This window comes from Malus sylvestris, chromosome 10, assembly GCF_916048215.2.
Source record: "Malus sylvestris chromosome 10, drMalSylv7.2, whole genome shotgun sequence".
In the NCBI taxonomy this organism is placed as follows: domain Eukaryota; kingdom Viridiplantae; phylum Streptophyta; class Magnoliopsida; order Rosales; family Rosaceae; genus Malus; species Malus sylvestris.
Window position 1 is genome coordinate 33,317,071 of NC_062269.1, and position 15,721 is coordinate 33,332,791.

Consider the following 15,721-nt stretch of genomic DNA (forward strand, 5'->3'; position numbering starts at 1 on the left):
ACGGCTTTAACGGGGCCCGCTATTGTCAAATCTATGGATTATAGTACTGATGAAGATAGTGGGACGACGATTTTGTGCAGGAAATGTAGAGCGAAGGTCGACAGTGAATCAGAGGAGAAGCCTTCTTCGGAGCCTGTGGCCGCAACTCGGCAAAAGGTAGCCAATGAAGGCCACCATCACGGGGTTTTTGAGAGGCTCGGTCCTAAAGTACGGATGGAAGATACACCCCCGGTCAGGCGGGGCCTTGATTTTGATGCTTCATTTTATGACGATGATTACTATAAGCGTAATTCTAGCAGTTCAGGATCATCACGGAGTCAAAAGACCTTCAAGCCTCCCGAGCCTAGAGATCAACGTTGGTATACATACCATTCTTCGAAGGGCGTTTACACCGCGTTGTCCAAATCTCAGAAACGCCGGCATCAACGGATAGATTGCATGGCTCGCCGACAAGCAGCCCAAGAAACTTCGGCCCCTAAGTGGCGACCGAAGGATACAGTTGCCACTAATGAGGAGCGACCACCTCCACCAATTATGACAGAGTTGGCTCAGGGGAAACAGCTGGTCGATCAAGACGTCGAGACCATGTTTGAAGAAGCTGATAAGCGGATCAAACTTCTCATTCGACCAGGGGAAATGAAGGCACGTGTTGAACATTTCAGGCAAGAGGCCCAAAGCAAATTATCCCCGCTAGTTATACAAGAGCCTTTGGTCAAAATTCGACGGAATTTGCACCCCCCGTTCCTTGGGGAGTCTTTGGAGTATATGCGAGAATTTCATAAGAAACATTCGGCCAACGATTTGTATGGTTTGCCGAAGGCATGTCAGGACACCATTGATCTTGTCTTGACTTGTCCGGATGCTGAGCGGATCATCCAGAAGACCTCAGATCCAGGATTGAAAGCAAGGTTCCAGCACATACGAGAAGCTCGTGTCTTTGGATTTGAAGTTGACCCGTATACCGATATCGATGTCGCTGACCTTCCTTTCTCGTTGGAGGACCTTCAGTATTTACGGTATCACTTTGAAGTATTTTCGGCAGTTTCTCTCTTCGGCCTTACGACCGATGAAATCGCCCGTATTGCCCGTCTGGATGCTTATCTTGACACTAGGGATGCTCGGCTACACTACCAGGAGCAGGTTCAGGTTTTGACCCCAAGTTCATTGTCAATCTCGACCTTACCTGAGGCGGTCGCGCAGAACCAACAAGTGGCCGAAGCGGCTCCGCCGAGTGACATTATTGAAGAAGGGACGGAAGAATCTCGTTGTCCGACTCTGACGATAACTGAATCCGTAGTCGCTGACCAACCGAACGAAGAAGGTCTTGACCAGTTGGGCCCGTCAGTCCTGGATAATATGGAAATCAGTATGGTCCATGTGTTACCTGCCGATTTTCAATCAAGCACGGCTCAGCCAAATTTCCTCGATGGAGATGTGGTTGCTGAGGAAACCGGCCATGTTGATTTCGTATCAATTGCTGAAGGCGAGCCAACAACAAAAGATGATAGTTTAAAGGCTGCTTTGGCCGAATTGTTCCCTCGTTTATCATCGGCCAAGCTTCACCATTTAAAGCCATTGTATGTAACGGCACACATCGAGGGATATCCGGTTTCTAAAGTTTTTGTCGATTGTGGAGCTACTGTCAATATCATGCCCCTGAACATCATGAAGGCCTTACGCCGTTCAGATGACGAGCTTATTCCGTCAGGAATCACAATGAGTAGTTTTGTCGGCGACAAATCCCACACCAAAGGTGTGCTTCCGTTAACTGTGAATATTGCCGGTCGTACCCATATGACCGCCTTTTTCGTGGTTGATTCCAAAACCGAGTATAATGCACTGCTCGCCCGAGATTGGATTCATCAAACTAGTTGTATTCCTTCCTCATTGTACCAAGTGCTTGTCTTTTGGGACGGCAAATCGGTCACTATTCATCCGGCCGATAGCCAGCCCTTCGAAGCCAACATGATTCAAGCACGGTATTATGACGATCACGTCGGCTATATTACGTTGCAAGGCTTCAATGAAGAGGGACGGCCGACTCGGATTTCCGTTCAGAAAGCTATCGAGGTTGGCGCCGAGACTGTCCAGCAGGATTCGGCGAGACTCGGAGTAGCTAACTTTCTCCCCGAAACCGATGTTTGACACCGATCGGGAAGCACGTAGGGCCGCGGTTTCATCTACTATGGAACGACTGCTGGCCCATTGGTATACGATATCTAAACAACCAAATTCGGGCGTTAACCTCGTCGAGTTCCTTGCTGAGGGAGATAATGGGCCTGTATTATCTTTTGATAAAATTCGAGCCGCCCCGGCCGAGCTCGAAGATCATCGGCCCCTTGTTAAGGACCCTTTGGAAGAGATTAATGTTGGGACGGCCGATGACCCACGACTTTTGTTTATTAGTGCGTTACTTCCTCAACAAATGAAGGACGAGTTGCGGGCCTTGCTTACGGAATTCAAAGATTGTTTTGCTTGGAGTTATCATGAAATGCCCGGCTTAGATCGTGCTTTAGTCGAGCATGAATTACGTATTAAGCCCGGGTTCAAGCCTTTTCGTCAGCCACCTCGTCGATTCTCGACCGAAGTACAACTCAGTGTCAAGGACGAACTAGTTCGGCTTTTGAAAGCCGGGTTCATTCGGACAGCTCGATATGTCGAATGGTTGGCGAATATTGTTCCTGTCTTAAAGAAAAGTGGTGCCCTGCACATTTGCACCGATTTTCGAAATCTGAATCTGGCAACGCCCAAAGATGAGTATACAATGCCGATTTCAGATTTGTTAATCGATGCCGCGGCGAATCATGCGATCTTATCCTTTATGGATGGACATGCCGGATACAACCAAATATTTATTGCCGAAGCCGATGTGCACAAAACTGCTTTCCGTTGCCCGGGGGCACTCGGTACTTACGAATGGGTTGTCATGCCATTCGGCCTCAAGAATGCCGGCGCCACGTACCAACGGGCGATGAACACCATCTTCCATGATTTAATTGGCACCATCGTCGAAGTTTATATCGACGATGTTGTCGTCAAATCTAAACGCCGACAGACACATCTGGACGATCTCCGACAGGCTTTCCTCCGTATGCGTCAGCACAACCTCAAGATGAATCCTGCCAAGTGTGCCTTCGGTGTATCGGCCGGGAATTTTCTTGGTTTCCTCGTACATCATCGTGGGATTGAAGTCGATGAGAATAAGGCACGCGCAATCATCACCGCCCCACCCCCAACAACGAAGAAACAATTACAGTCCTTACTCGGCCAGATCAATTTTTTACATCGATTTATTGCTAATTCGGCAGGTAAAATGAAAGCATTTTCCACACTTTTGAAGCTCAAGGACTCAGATAAGTTCATGTGGAATGAGGAGCACCAGGCGGCGTTCACGCAGATCAAGGTTTCCCTTACAAACCCACATATCCTGGTCCCTCCTCAGCGCGGTAAGCCTCTCAAGCTGTACATTTCGGCGGCCGACGAGTCCATCGGTTGCCTCCTCGCGCAAGACAACGATGTCGGACGGGAACAGGCTATCTTCTACCTCAGCCGTAATCTGAGTCCTCCGGAGATCAATTATTCCGCCGTTGAGAAGCTCTGTCTCGCCGTGTTCTTCGCTGCATCCAAGCTTCGGCATTACATGCTCCCGTCGGTCACCCAAGTCATTGCCCAGACCGACGTTATCCGGTACATGCTTACCCGGCCAATTGTGAAGGGCCGAATTGGGAAATGGACGATGGCGTTGTCCGAGTTTAGTTTGCAATACGTGCCGTAAAAAGCTGTGAAAGGACAGGCGTTGGCCGATTTCCTTGCCCAGCACCCTTCGCCTTACGATTTCGGGGGTGCTGATGTCGAGATTGGCATGGTGGTGACCCGCGACAACTATTGGACGATGTATTTCGATGGTTCCAGTACTTCGTCCTCGGCCGGCGCAGGCATCGTCATTCAATCTCCTCACAACGATCGTTGGTATTTTTCGCTCAAATTGGATTTCGACTGCACCAATAATCAGGCCGAATACGAGGCTCTGGTCATTGGTCTAGGCCTTCTTCTTGACCTACATGCCACTCGTGTCCTCGTCCTCGGGGATTCTGAACTAGTGATTAACCAAATTAATGGGTCTTTTCGCTGCATGAGTTGTACTCTGGCGCCTTACCACATGGTCGCCAGCTATTTGGCCGAGTCATTTGACGGTATTACATTCGAGCATGTTTCTCGGGTTCATAATACCGACGCAGACGAGTTGGCTCAAATCGCCTCCGGTGCACAACTCCTGGGGGGCAAGCTAAGCCGGGAGATACCAATATTACAACAATTATACCCGGCCTTGGTTGATCAGCAAATCCTCCGTCGAGACAATGTGATACCCACCAGGGTCATGTCCCTACCTTCGTTGTTGGATCGGTAGGACTCTATAGAAATTTGCTCGGCCGAGGCGGTACCAGATGATTGGAGAAAGCCCATTATGCAGTAACTTGACAATCCTAACGGAAAATATAGTCGCAGGACGCGGGCCCACGCCACGAACTATGTCACGTACCAGAACGAGTTGTACCGAAAGGGCGAGGATGGTTTGTTATTGCTATGCCTCGGCCCCCAAGAGAGTGCTCGAGCGATCGCAGAGGTTCATGAAGGGGTATGCGGAGCTCACCAGTCTGGACGGAAAATGCGATGGCTACTCCGACGACACGGTTATTTTTGGCCGAGAATACTGAAAGATTGTATCGAGTTTGCACGAGGATGCGTGCAGTGCCAAATCCATGGGCCTATACAAAGGGTCCCGGCTGAATCGCTACATTCAGTCATTAAGCCGTGGCCGTTTAGAGGATGGGCCATGGACGTAATCGGCAAAATCACGCCGACTTCTGGTGCTGCTAAGCATGCATGGATAATAGTCGCAACTGATTACTTTACTAAGTGGGTCGAAGCAAAATCATATGCCGAGTTAACATCTAAAGAAGTTTGCGATTTCGTGGAAGAACACATTGTGACCCGGTTCGGTGTGCCAGAAACGATCATAACCGACAATGGAACAATCTTCACAGCCGAAAGGTTTAAGGAATACACGGCCAATTTGAAAATTCGGCTGGAACAGTCCACACCGTATTATCCACAGGCGAATGGGCAGGCCGAGGTAAGTAATAAAGTGTTGATTGGCATCCTCGAAAAAATAATAAAAGAAAGGCCTGGCATGTGGCATTTGAAGTTGAACGAGGCATTATGGGCATACCGAACGTCGCCCCGATCGGCGACTGCAACAACCCCATACGCATTGACCTATGGACACGATGCGGTGCTACCAGTCGAGTTGAGCGTGAATTCGTTGCGATTAATTGAACAAAGTAGTTTGTTTAGCGCCGAATATAATCAGTCCATGAGACAGGAACCAGAAGATTTGGAAGAGGCGCGGCTGGACGCTTATAACTTACTGGTGGCACAAAAACAGATTGCCGAGCGAGCCTATAATCAAAAGGTACGACAGAAAACGTTCGGCGAGGATGAATTGGTATGGCAAACGGTGTTGCCCGTAGGAATAAAAGATCCTAGGTTTGGCAAATGATCGCCGAATTGGGAAGGGCCGTTCATTGTGCATAAGGTATACGGCAAATGGGCGTATCATCTTAAAGACCGGACTGGAGTAGTTCACAAATTACCGATTAATGGGAAGTTCTTGAAGAAATACTATCCGGTCACATGGGAAATGCGTGAATAAAAAAAAAAATTTGTTGTACCAGTAGAAAAAAATCATTCCATTAAAATTGATAGGTATTACAAAAATGAGTAGGTCGAATACATTCAAGGAGACGAGGGAAGAAGAGTGTTGAGCAGAGCTTTCAACTCCAACCACCGCACGTCGGCCATGATGACTTCGGCTTGCCGATTCTTTTTGTCTAGCCTCAGGCGCTCGACCCGTTTTTTGGTCGCCGCATACTCAGTTAGGCGATCCTTCCCGCCTGACTCGAAGTCCCTCGCAAGCTCAGAAGCAATGGCCGACCGGCGTTTTGCTAGTTCGGCCATCTGACGGTCGAGCTCGGCTAACGCTTCTCCTTTTGCCCGTAGATCGTCAATCTTCGGACGAAGGGTGTCTTGAACGTCCGTGGCGGCTTGCAGGTCCTGTTCGGCCTTCAGAGCAGTCTGGAAGATGCTAAATGTCTCCCGAACGCGCTCCAAGGCAGACGATGCCCGAACAATGGCATCTCCGCTCAGGCGACCGTCGGCTCCAAGGTCGTTCAGACACACGCCGAGCAGATCAAGACCGTTGCGCTCAAGTACTTGCGATGACGAGAGCGACATGACTTCTCGCAACTGGGTTAGGGCGCTTGGATCGGCAGCTTCGGCCGTAGCGGCCGAAGGACCAGACTCTGCAGTAGTACTGGAGAGGAGGGCTTTGAATTCGACCTCCCACGAAGCCTGCACATACAAATTGGGTTGAGTTTGAAGGAAGTCATGACAGGAGTAGCAAGAAAGTTTCATTTTTAACCTGCCGAGAGGAGACCTCGGCCATGTCTCCAGGATCGTTGCTCGAACCTAAAGAACTCAATGGCCGAGCCCAGTGTCTCAAATTGCTTCTCACTTCACGCGGCCGATGGAGGTTATCTACGTTTGATGGCCACTGAGGCGGCCAGGAAATATAGATAACGCCCTTCGGCGCATAGAATTGACGGTGAAAAGAATGTACAGGCACCTGACATTTAGTATTTTCCTTGTTTAGAATTCTAAAGCAGAAAAGCAATCAGGAGGAGACAATTGAAGGTACTTACAAAAGCCGAGGTGACTTCCTGTGGAGGAATGTGGAAGCCTTGGTCTTGAGGATGGACCGGCGATTCCGCCGTGGCCTCGGGTTCCTCGAGCAGCCATTTGCCACGGTCGGCTGCCGATGGGCCGACTGGCGTAGCTGCTTCAGAGGTGGCAGGGACGCCCTGGTCCTGAGAAGGAACGAGAGGTTCGGCCACCGGGGTCGGTTTTTCGACCGTGCGCTTGCCACGATTAGCCGAAGAAGGGCCGGTTTGGACCGCCATCTCTGGTACTGGAGGAGGTTGTCGACGAGTATGAGGACGATGCGCCAGCGGGACCTCGTCGCTCCCCTCACTCTTTTCCAACACGAAGACCGGGGGCTTTGGATTCTTGGGAGAGGTTTCTTCGGTCGTAGAAGCCGCCTGTTGTGAGACAGGTGCCTTCTCGACAGAGGGAGGGACAACTGATTTGCCGGCCACAGAGGCAGGTCGCGCTGGGGCCGTCTCTGCGGCCGAAGCCGGCTGTTTCTCGACCACAGAATGGCCGGCGGCGGGAGAAAGGGAAGCACTGGGAGTCGTCGTGTGACTGGAGATAACGTGGATCTCCCGTGGACCTTTCTTCGCCATTTGTTTGACCCGCTTGGCAGGCGGGGAAGGTTCGACAGCCGGCTCGACCTCTTGGCGAGGCCGTTTGATCAGCACGGCCCTACCAGCGGGTTTGTCCAGTGCGGCCCTACCAGCGGGTTTGTCCTTTAGTGCCACGACCGATTTTTTCCCGGCCGTGGCAGCGGCAACTGCCTCCGTCTTTCTCAAAGGCCGGCTACCTAAAAAGATAAAGACAATTCAGCAAGGCAAATTAATATGCAAGGTTGATGGAAAGGAAAAAAGATGGAACAGATACCTTGAGGATGGGGGGCCGAGGCCTTCTTAGGCCGGTCACCGAAGAGTCTGCTAAGCACATCTTCGACCGGCGTACCAAGGAATTCCTGGGTGTATTTCTCCCACCACTCACCAAAGGTGTCGGTGCAATGGGTTTCCGGGGTGGCTGGTCGAAGGCGGAATTTTTGGCAGCGCTCTTGGAACTCCCTCACGGCGGTTCTACACTCCTTCTCAGAGGAACGAGGCTCGCGTCCACGGCTTAGGACCGTTCGGAAGGAGAGAAGGGGGATAGGGCAGCCCTGAAGGTAGCCGAGCTGTCGGGCAAGGAAGTTCGGATGATATACTTCCCAACCTGACCGTTTCCCATCACAGCCGAGAGGGAGGTCGCGAGCAAGCACAAATGATCCCCAGGTCTGACGAAGATCGGCGTCCTCCTCCGCGCTCCATGGGGAGGTAGGCAGCCTGATGGAAGAAGGATAGTCCCGACGACGACATATGAGGAACTCGTCGTTGGAGAAGTCGTCGAGAGCGAAGAGGTACCGAAATACCTCTTCGGCTTGATGGGGAGGTGTCGGTCGAGAGGCCAGCTGAGGTCCAAGCGCCTCTGTTGGTGAGAATTCAGCTATGGCCGGCCGAAGGGAGGCGAAGTATACCTGCAGCCAGAGTTGGAAGACCCAGAGAGGACCATTCTGGTGTGGGTCGACCTTATGGAGGGTCGCCTCGGCCAGGCAGCGGAAAAGTTGGGCGAGAATGTTGGAACTCAGTGCCAAGACGTGACCACTAGCCAGGGCTTCGGCTACCGGCATGTTCTCGACCAAGCACTTGTTTGACTTGGTACAACAAATGTATTTGTTGTACCAGTAGAAGAGGAAGGCTTCATGCTCTCATTCTCGCAGATCCTCTTCTCCTCGACCGGCGAAGTGAAGATAAAGGGTGTTGTAATTACAGAAGTTCTTGTGGAGCTTCTGAATATCTTCCTTCGACGGGATGTGACCGTCACGGTTCAAGGTCTCGAAGGCCCGACGATCGAAGAGCGTTTTCAGGTCGATATTCGACCTATGCCCAGAGAGGGTCGCGTCGACGGGGATCCCGGTCGCCGAAGTCCCCAGAATGGCAGTGATATCCAGGATGGTGGGAACAATGGGACCCAGAGGAAGGACCATTGTGTTGGTGGCCGAGCACCAGAAGCACAGAGCGGCTTGGAGAAGCTCCTTGTCGGGGACGATTTCCATAGACGAAAGGAGGATGGCGTCGTAGATGCCAAGGGCCTTCCACTGCTCGCCGAAGAGTCGTTCCATTCGAACGACCCAGGCTGCCCAGGATGTGGTCGTCGAAGGCCAGGAACCCTGGGGTTTAGCCGCATCCCATCGCGACCATTCAAACCCTTGAAGCAAGGGTGTTAGGCAGTGCTCCTGCAGAAGGCCGATGATAGTCGGCGGTATTGTAGCCTTGAAGAGAGGACCCAGGATTTGGTACTGGGTGCTCATGTCGTTTTCAAACCGGATGGTCTTGATAGAGCTCCGATCAATAATCTTCTGATGTTGGTCACATTCCCTGGAAAGCTTGGAGATGAAGGACGCCATTGTGAGAAAGAAGCACGGAGTAGAAGGGTTGTCTGGGTTGGGGATTTAAAGACGAAGACTTGGAATAGGATAAATGCACTAGAAATCAATGGCAGAGGATTTCAGGAAGTTTGAGAGCGTAAAAATACAAATGAGGGATTTTCGGTATTTATAGAGTTATGGGGGAAGAGCAATCGTTCGAAATTCAAAACAAAGGGCAAAATCGACCGAAGGAGTTACTGATCATAATGAACCTTTGGGGAACGCGGTTGAGAAGACCGAAGGTTTTAGGGTTTTGGGGGCGCATGATTGCGTGTGACGGCGAAATTAATGACGAAAGACGGTTCGACGCCCGCACGATGACAAGTGGGCTCACGGACTGAGGTAGTGGCTCGCGGATTGAGATGGTGGTCATAATGGCAAGGCAGTTCAGGCTGCCGCACGCCTTAGACGTCATTATGGGGGATTGGTCATGTTAGAGGGCGCCACGTGGCGAGTGGGTTAGCAGGATCAAGATCGTGCGATCGTGCTCAATAAATGCGCCTTGGAACTCGGGTATTAGGATCCTGAGTGATAGATTCGCTTCTTCAAGGCCGAAACTCGGCCGAAGGGTTCAGGCTGAGGACCTCAGAAGCGAGGGGGCAATGTTTGGGCCCAAAATAATAGCTTGGGCCGAGGGTAGGATCACTCTCGGTCCAGGAGGCCGGGCGGCAGAAGGACCATGGATCGGTCAACACGTGGGCGTCCAAACCTAGGGCGGTTAGGACGAATCCTAGTGCAATGGGGAGTCTCGACGGGATCGGATATCCAGGAAACTAATCCAGCTTAGCTAAGGACTAGGTTCATAGTCCTAGTAGATGTAGGACTGGTCGAAGTGATCCGGAGAGGGAAACCTAGTCCGAGTAGGATTTAAACTCGGACTTAAGGTTCAGTACTATAAATAGGGGACGCTGTGCATCAGGAAGGGCCCCCCTGCAAATCAACACAAAAATTGCCCTGCGCAAACTCTCACAACTTGAGATCTTTTTCTTTTCCTTTTTCGCTGACACATCTTCCGTTGGCATCAACAACACTGTGGAAGCAACCGGTGATATCTTAAGTCGGCATAGATAGCTCTGTCACCGTAGAGTCGGTCGGTCTCGCAGTATCTTCCGTTGGCATCAACAGCACTGCGGCGAGAACGGTCGATTGCCTATCCAAGTCTCGGTCGAGAAGGGTTTTCGAATCCTTGTTGGTCGAGGTCATCTCATTAGCCTTCTCGGCGAGGTGAGGTGTTACAGTTATTACATTCGGCACATTGCAAGCCGAATTCGGTTCGTGAACTTTGTAAGAAATAGCAGCCTTGTCTTCAGGCTCGAGAACCCAAGAGGCCGAGACGCGTTCCTTTCTCGGCCGCAATTGCAAGACGCAGAAGTCAGTAGCGCGACCCAACGCAGCATCATCAAATTTACTCCTCGGCCGAGCCTCGGCCGACGAGTTGGCACGCCCCGCAATCACCGAAGGACGTAGTTAGCTTAGAATATATTCGGCCTGCGCGCCACGTAGGCTTTGTAATTTCTAGGGTCAACAGCAGTAGAGAAGATTGTGGGTTTTACTTTGTTCTTAATATCGCTCATTTCCGTGGAGAAGATTTTGATCAAGATTTTGAAGTTCATGATCAGTTCTTTTATATTAGTAATCTTAATGATTGGCACTACACATGTTTTTAGTGCATGGCATTCATTATTCTTTCTTTTTGATAAGCATTCATTATACTTTATTGCAGTTTTGTTCCATTCTCAGCTTGTCTTTCCTCACCCTTCTGATGCAATTCCATTGGTTCTGGATATTGAACATTCTACAGTAGTTTTAAATTTTGCGTTTGAATATAATTGTTCTACGAGTGATAGAGTTTTGGACGTCCTAATCATTTGTTGCTTTTAAATAATCGGCAGACTTCTGTCTATTTGATTTTTGCAGTGTGTAAGATTATTTTTTATTTTTTATTTTTTTGAACAATTGGATGTTTGTGGTCTGAATGAGTATTGATTCTTGAATTGACAAGTACTCTTGGGAGGAAGTGTAGATCATGTGTTTTATCATTATCCTATAGCTTTATATGTGTGGCTGAGATTGTGTAGGGAAGGAAATGTAAGTTGGGTAATTCCTGCAGGGTACATAAGTAGTTTGGTGGTGATATGAAGGCTTTTGTGAAGGTGCTGTATGCCAGCAATTTTTGGGGTTTCTTGGTTTGAGAGAAACACGAGGATCTTTGAAAACGATATTTGGGTGAGGACTAGTTACGGAATAAAGTTAGATTTTGTTCACCACGTAGGCTGACTATTTTCTCAATTTTATGATCCATATTCTTCGATTGGAAAGGTACTTTTTTTTGGATATTCTGATTTATATTGAAGGTCCTGTATGTAAGAAGAAATTGTATTGTTCATGTAGTCTGGTTTTTATTGTTGTCTGTTTTATGGTGGGGGACAACTTAACCGAAGAGATTGCATTTTGTTGAGGAGATTGGGTAGGCAATTAAAGCATTCCTTCTTATGCACCATAATGGTGATGAAATAAAGATCAAAATCTTCTAACATCTATGCTGCAAATGTTTTTTTCTTGGTTGTATCTATGCTGCAAATGTATCTGGTTGTATCTATGCTGCAAATGTCATGTTTATATTCTATTTTTGCTTACAGATTCAATGAGGATTGTTGTTGGAACTTGGGCGTTGGATGTTAATTTGAAATTTATTGCGGATGTGGTCTTGGACTCTCGGTTTCAGATGTTTTGTATGTTGATTTAATCTTTAGATGTTGGACGATGCAATGTTATTTTGGATGTATTGAATTTGTGCAATTGCAATATGTGCAATACTGCAGTCTGCTTTTTTTTTTTTTTCAATCTGTGCACTGCAAAATGCAAACTGCAAACAGCAAACTGCAATCTGTGCAATCTGTTTTTGTGCAAACTGCAATCTGTGTAAATTGGAATCTGTGCAATCTATGCAAACTGTGTAAACTGCAATCTGTGTAAACTGGAATATGTGCAGTTTTTTCAAACTGCAATTTGTGCAATATGTGCAATTTTTTTTCAAACTGCAATCTGTGTAGCAATCATTTTTAAACAGCAAAAAATAAAAATAAAAAACCCGTGTACCTGGACCGAACCAGCCCGTTTCAACCGGACCGGGTAAGGTCCGGTTCCTATTTTTCAGAATTGTAATGCCCGACCCGGCCCGTCCCATCTCCTTTAATTCAGAGTCCGGTCCGGTCCCTTCAGAAATAGGCCCGGACCGGCCCGTGCCCAGCCCTAGTGAGGAGCATGCATTAGCATGAGTCAGTCGGGGCGTTGGAAGATTCAAACTATGACATTGACGGGCTCCTTAATTCTGGTCCAATCAGACTGTATTTTATTTTCTTCCATGCTTAATTACATATTATATTTTCCGATCAAAAAAATCAGGCATTGACATTTGACATTGAAAAATTTAGATATTGAAAACCTCCAACATAATAACAAGAAATTTCGTTTGCCCTAATTTCATCAAAACGTGATTTTGACAGTTCCATTAACACCAAATTATTGCAAGTCATTTGGACATAAGAGAAATGCTAAAAAAACTCTTTATGACTTCTCTGTCATTTCATGTTTTTTGAACAGCGATTTATAATATTAAAAGAAGAATTAACGTGAGATGATATAAAATTTATAAAGTGTTTCACTTTAAAAGAGTCTTCTTAGCATTTTACTTTGACATAAAGTTGGATGACTTAATGGGCATGCAAACGTAGAAACCTTGACCTAGCACTAACATTTGGTCAGATAAAACGCGTTTTGGTGCAGGTCGCATTTATATTATATATATATCGCGTTGTGGTGTAGGTCGCATTTAGCTTACTAGCTTGGCTAGGGGAATGAAGGAGCCAAACTTTATACCTCTACTAATGAAAATGGTTCCCTTCCTTGTATTGCTATTGTTATCATCAAAATTAGTTGTTGCCGATGTTTCAGAAGATCCAATACACGGTTACCCTCCCTCTCTCTTATCTCTCATATTATATCTCATATGCATTAAATTATTGTTTTGGCCGTTTGATATCTATTTTATTTTTAATTTCAAAAGAACAAAATACTGAAAGTTTTATATATATATATATATATATATATATATATATATATATATGCTTTGTTTTCGGTTTCAATTTTCAAAATTTTTTAACACTTATCAAACAAGTTTCACAAAAATAAAACTGAAAAACTAAAAATTTAAAATTTAAATGGTTGTTGAACGAGCCCTTAACAAACATCTAGTCATCTGTAACGATGAAAAGTTTCTTTTTGCTATTGCAGAGAATGCAGCACGGAAGATGATCATCAGTAGGTCGCATCCGCAAATGGAGATGATTTTGGCAGGGAAAGATCCAATAGACGTACCAATAGGTTCTAAACCACCGGGATCGGGATAATAGCTATAAATTATATGTGTCGCTGTTGCATTGGTTCAAAGTGCCACGTCGATAAGCTTGTGAGAAGGATGGTTAGGCGAATATCTCCAAGCAAGCCTGTCAGAAGAATGATTAGTATCTTTGTTTGTACTAAATTTTTCTACATGTTTGTAATAAAACACTTATAAATAAGTATCAACAAGACTTGGCTGCTCAATTTTCAGCGGCCACTCCTGCTTACACCCAATCTCGGATGGATACGTATTCAAGTTTTGATTTTTTTAATCAAAATTTGGACACTTGTCCACACATGATTGGGTATAAGTAGGAATGACTGCTGAATTGTTCAGTAGCCAAGTTAATTCCAATAAGTATTTACAAGCAAAACTGCTTTTTACAGAGAAAGTCTCAAACAAATCCTTAATGCTTAGTTGAAAAGTTGAAAAACGAATGAATGGACGAAAAAGTTAAATCCAAAATAACTGTTGTTACCTACTATATAATCTTTTGTGGAAAAAAGGGATGCTAAAAAAAGTTACGCAAAAATGTTGTTCTTATTAACAATGTTAGGCATGGTTTTAAAATGCGCTAGGCGAGCAGTGGGAATGGATCTAGCGCCTAGGCGTTTTTATAGTTTTAATGAGATTTGTGGAGTGCTAATAATAGTTCTTTAAATTTATTATGTAATTGTTTGGGCCCAAAATAATATTATTGGGCTGAGCGTAGGTTTATGTTCTATCAAAAGCTTTTCCAAAAATAATATGGGCCGTCCAGTGGTCATAAGCCGCCTAGTCAGGTCGGTCGAGTCCTATTGCAAGAAGGTTTAGACTGGATAAAAGCGAATGGGTCGAGTCCTAGTATGATAAGGAGTCTTAATGGAATAAGGATGCTGAGATTTGAGAAGTGAATGCTGCCAGATAAAGAGTTTGGTTCAAAGTCCTAATAAAGGTAGGATTGGCTGAGACGTGGTTAGATTAGGATAAAGAATCCTAATCCGAGTATAGTCTTGGTTCGGCCATGATAAGGTTGGCTGCTATAAATAAGGAAGAGGTGTATCATTCTAAGTCCCTCCAATTCAACACACAAATTGCCCTGCGCAAACCCTCACTCTACTCGAAACCTCTCAAACATCTTGAGATTTTTATTTTCTTTTTCGCCAACACATCTTTAGTTTGGATAAACAGCACTGTGAAGACAACCGGTGAACACCTTCAGTTTGGATAAACAACATTGTTGCCGTAGAATCAGCCGACCACAGAGCACCTTAAGTTTGGATAAACATCACTGCGTCGAGGCCTACTGGTTATCTATCCAAGTCTCGGTGAAGAAGGATTTTCGAGTTCTTGTTGGTAGAGGTCATCTCATTAGCCTTCTCGGCAAAGTGAGGTGTTACAAGTTACCAGGCTCGGCACATTGAACGCTGAGTTGTTTTATGTTTAGATACTCGCAAGTGGGATTTAAAGTTCGGCATTCTGACGGCCGAACTATATTTACGATTAAGACGTACATTTGTTTTGAGTACTTGTGCCCAGTGTTCTAAAAAGCGGCCTAGGCGGCGTTCTGACAACCGAACTATATTTACGATTAAGATGTACATTTGTTTTGAGTACTTGTGCCCAGTATTCTAAAAAGCGGCCTAGGCGGCGCCTAGGCGCTGAGCGTAGGTGTGCTGATCCGATTAGGTCCAAATCGTTAAGAAAAATCGGGGAGCTATTAGGCGTCCACCTAGGCGCTCTTAGGCGGCCTGGGCGGTCTAGGCGGCGGTCTAGGCGGAGTGAAATGTTTCCTGGCTTCGGACTCTCCGCTCTGCCAAAGCAGCTCCGGAACGACGGGCTTCTGCACACCCAGTGTGGAACTCCTGCTTATGTGGCGCTGGAGGTGCTGAGGAAGAAGGGGTACGACATATTTAAGGCGGATATTTGGTCGTGCGAAGTTGTGCTGTTTGTTTTGCTGGCTGGATTTCTACCGTTCCAGGTCGAGAATCTAATGAACTTGTACATGAAGGTTTTCAAGGCGGAGTTTGAATGTCCGCCATGGTTTTAGACGGAGGCGAAGCGGTTGATCTCGAAAATGTTGGTTACTATGCAAAACAGAAGAAGAGGAAACCAAAAAAAAA

General features: G+C 46.9%; 1 long non-coding RNA gene across 1 annotated transcript; it reads left to right on the top strand.

Annotated features, from left to right (window-relative positions):
• Nucleotides 1-12,940: 12,940 nt before the first annotated feature.
• On the top strand, nucleotides 12,941-13,847 carry LOC126586794 (uncharacterized). The gene is made up of 2 exons (XR_007610901.1): nucleotides 12,941-13,186; nucleotides 13,511-13,847. It is a non-coding gene; the product is annotated as an uncharacterized LOC126586794 (long non-coding RNA).
• The last annotated feature ends 1,874 nt before the right edge of the window (nucleotides 13,848-15,721 follow it).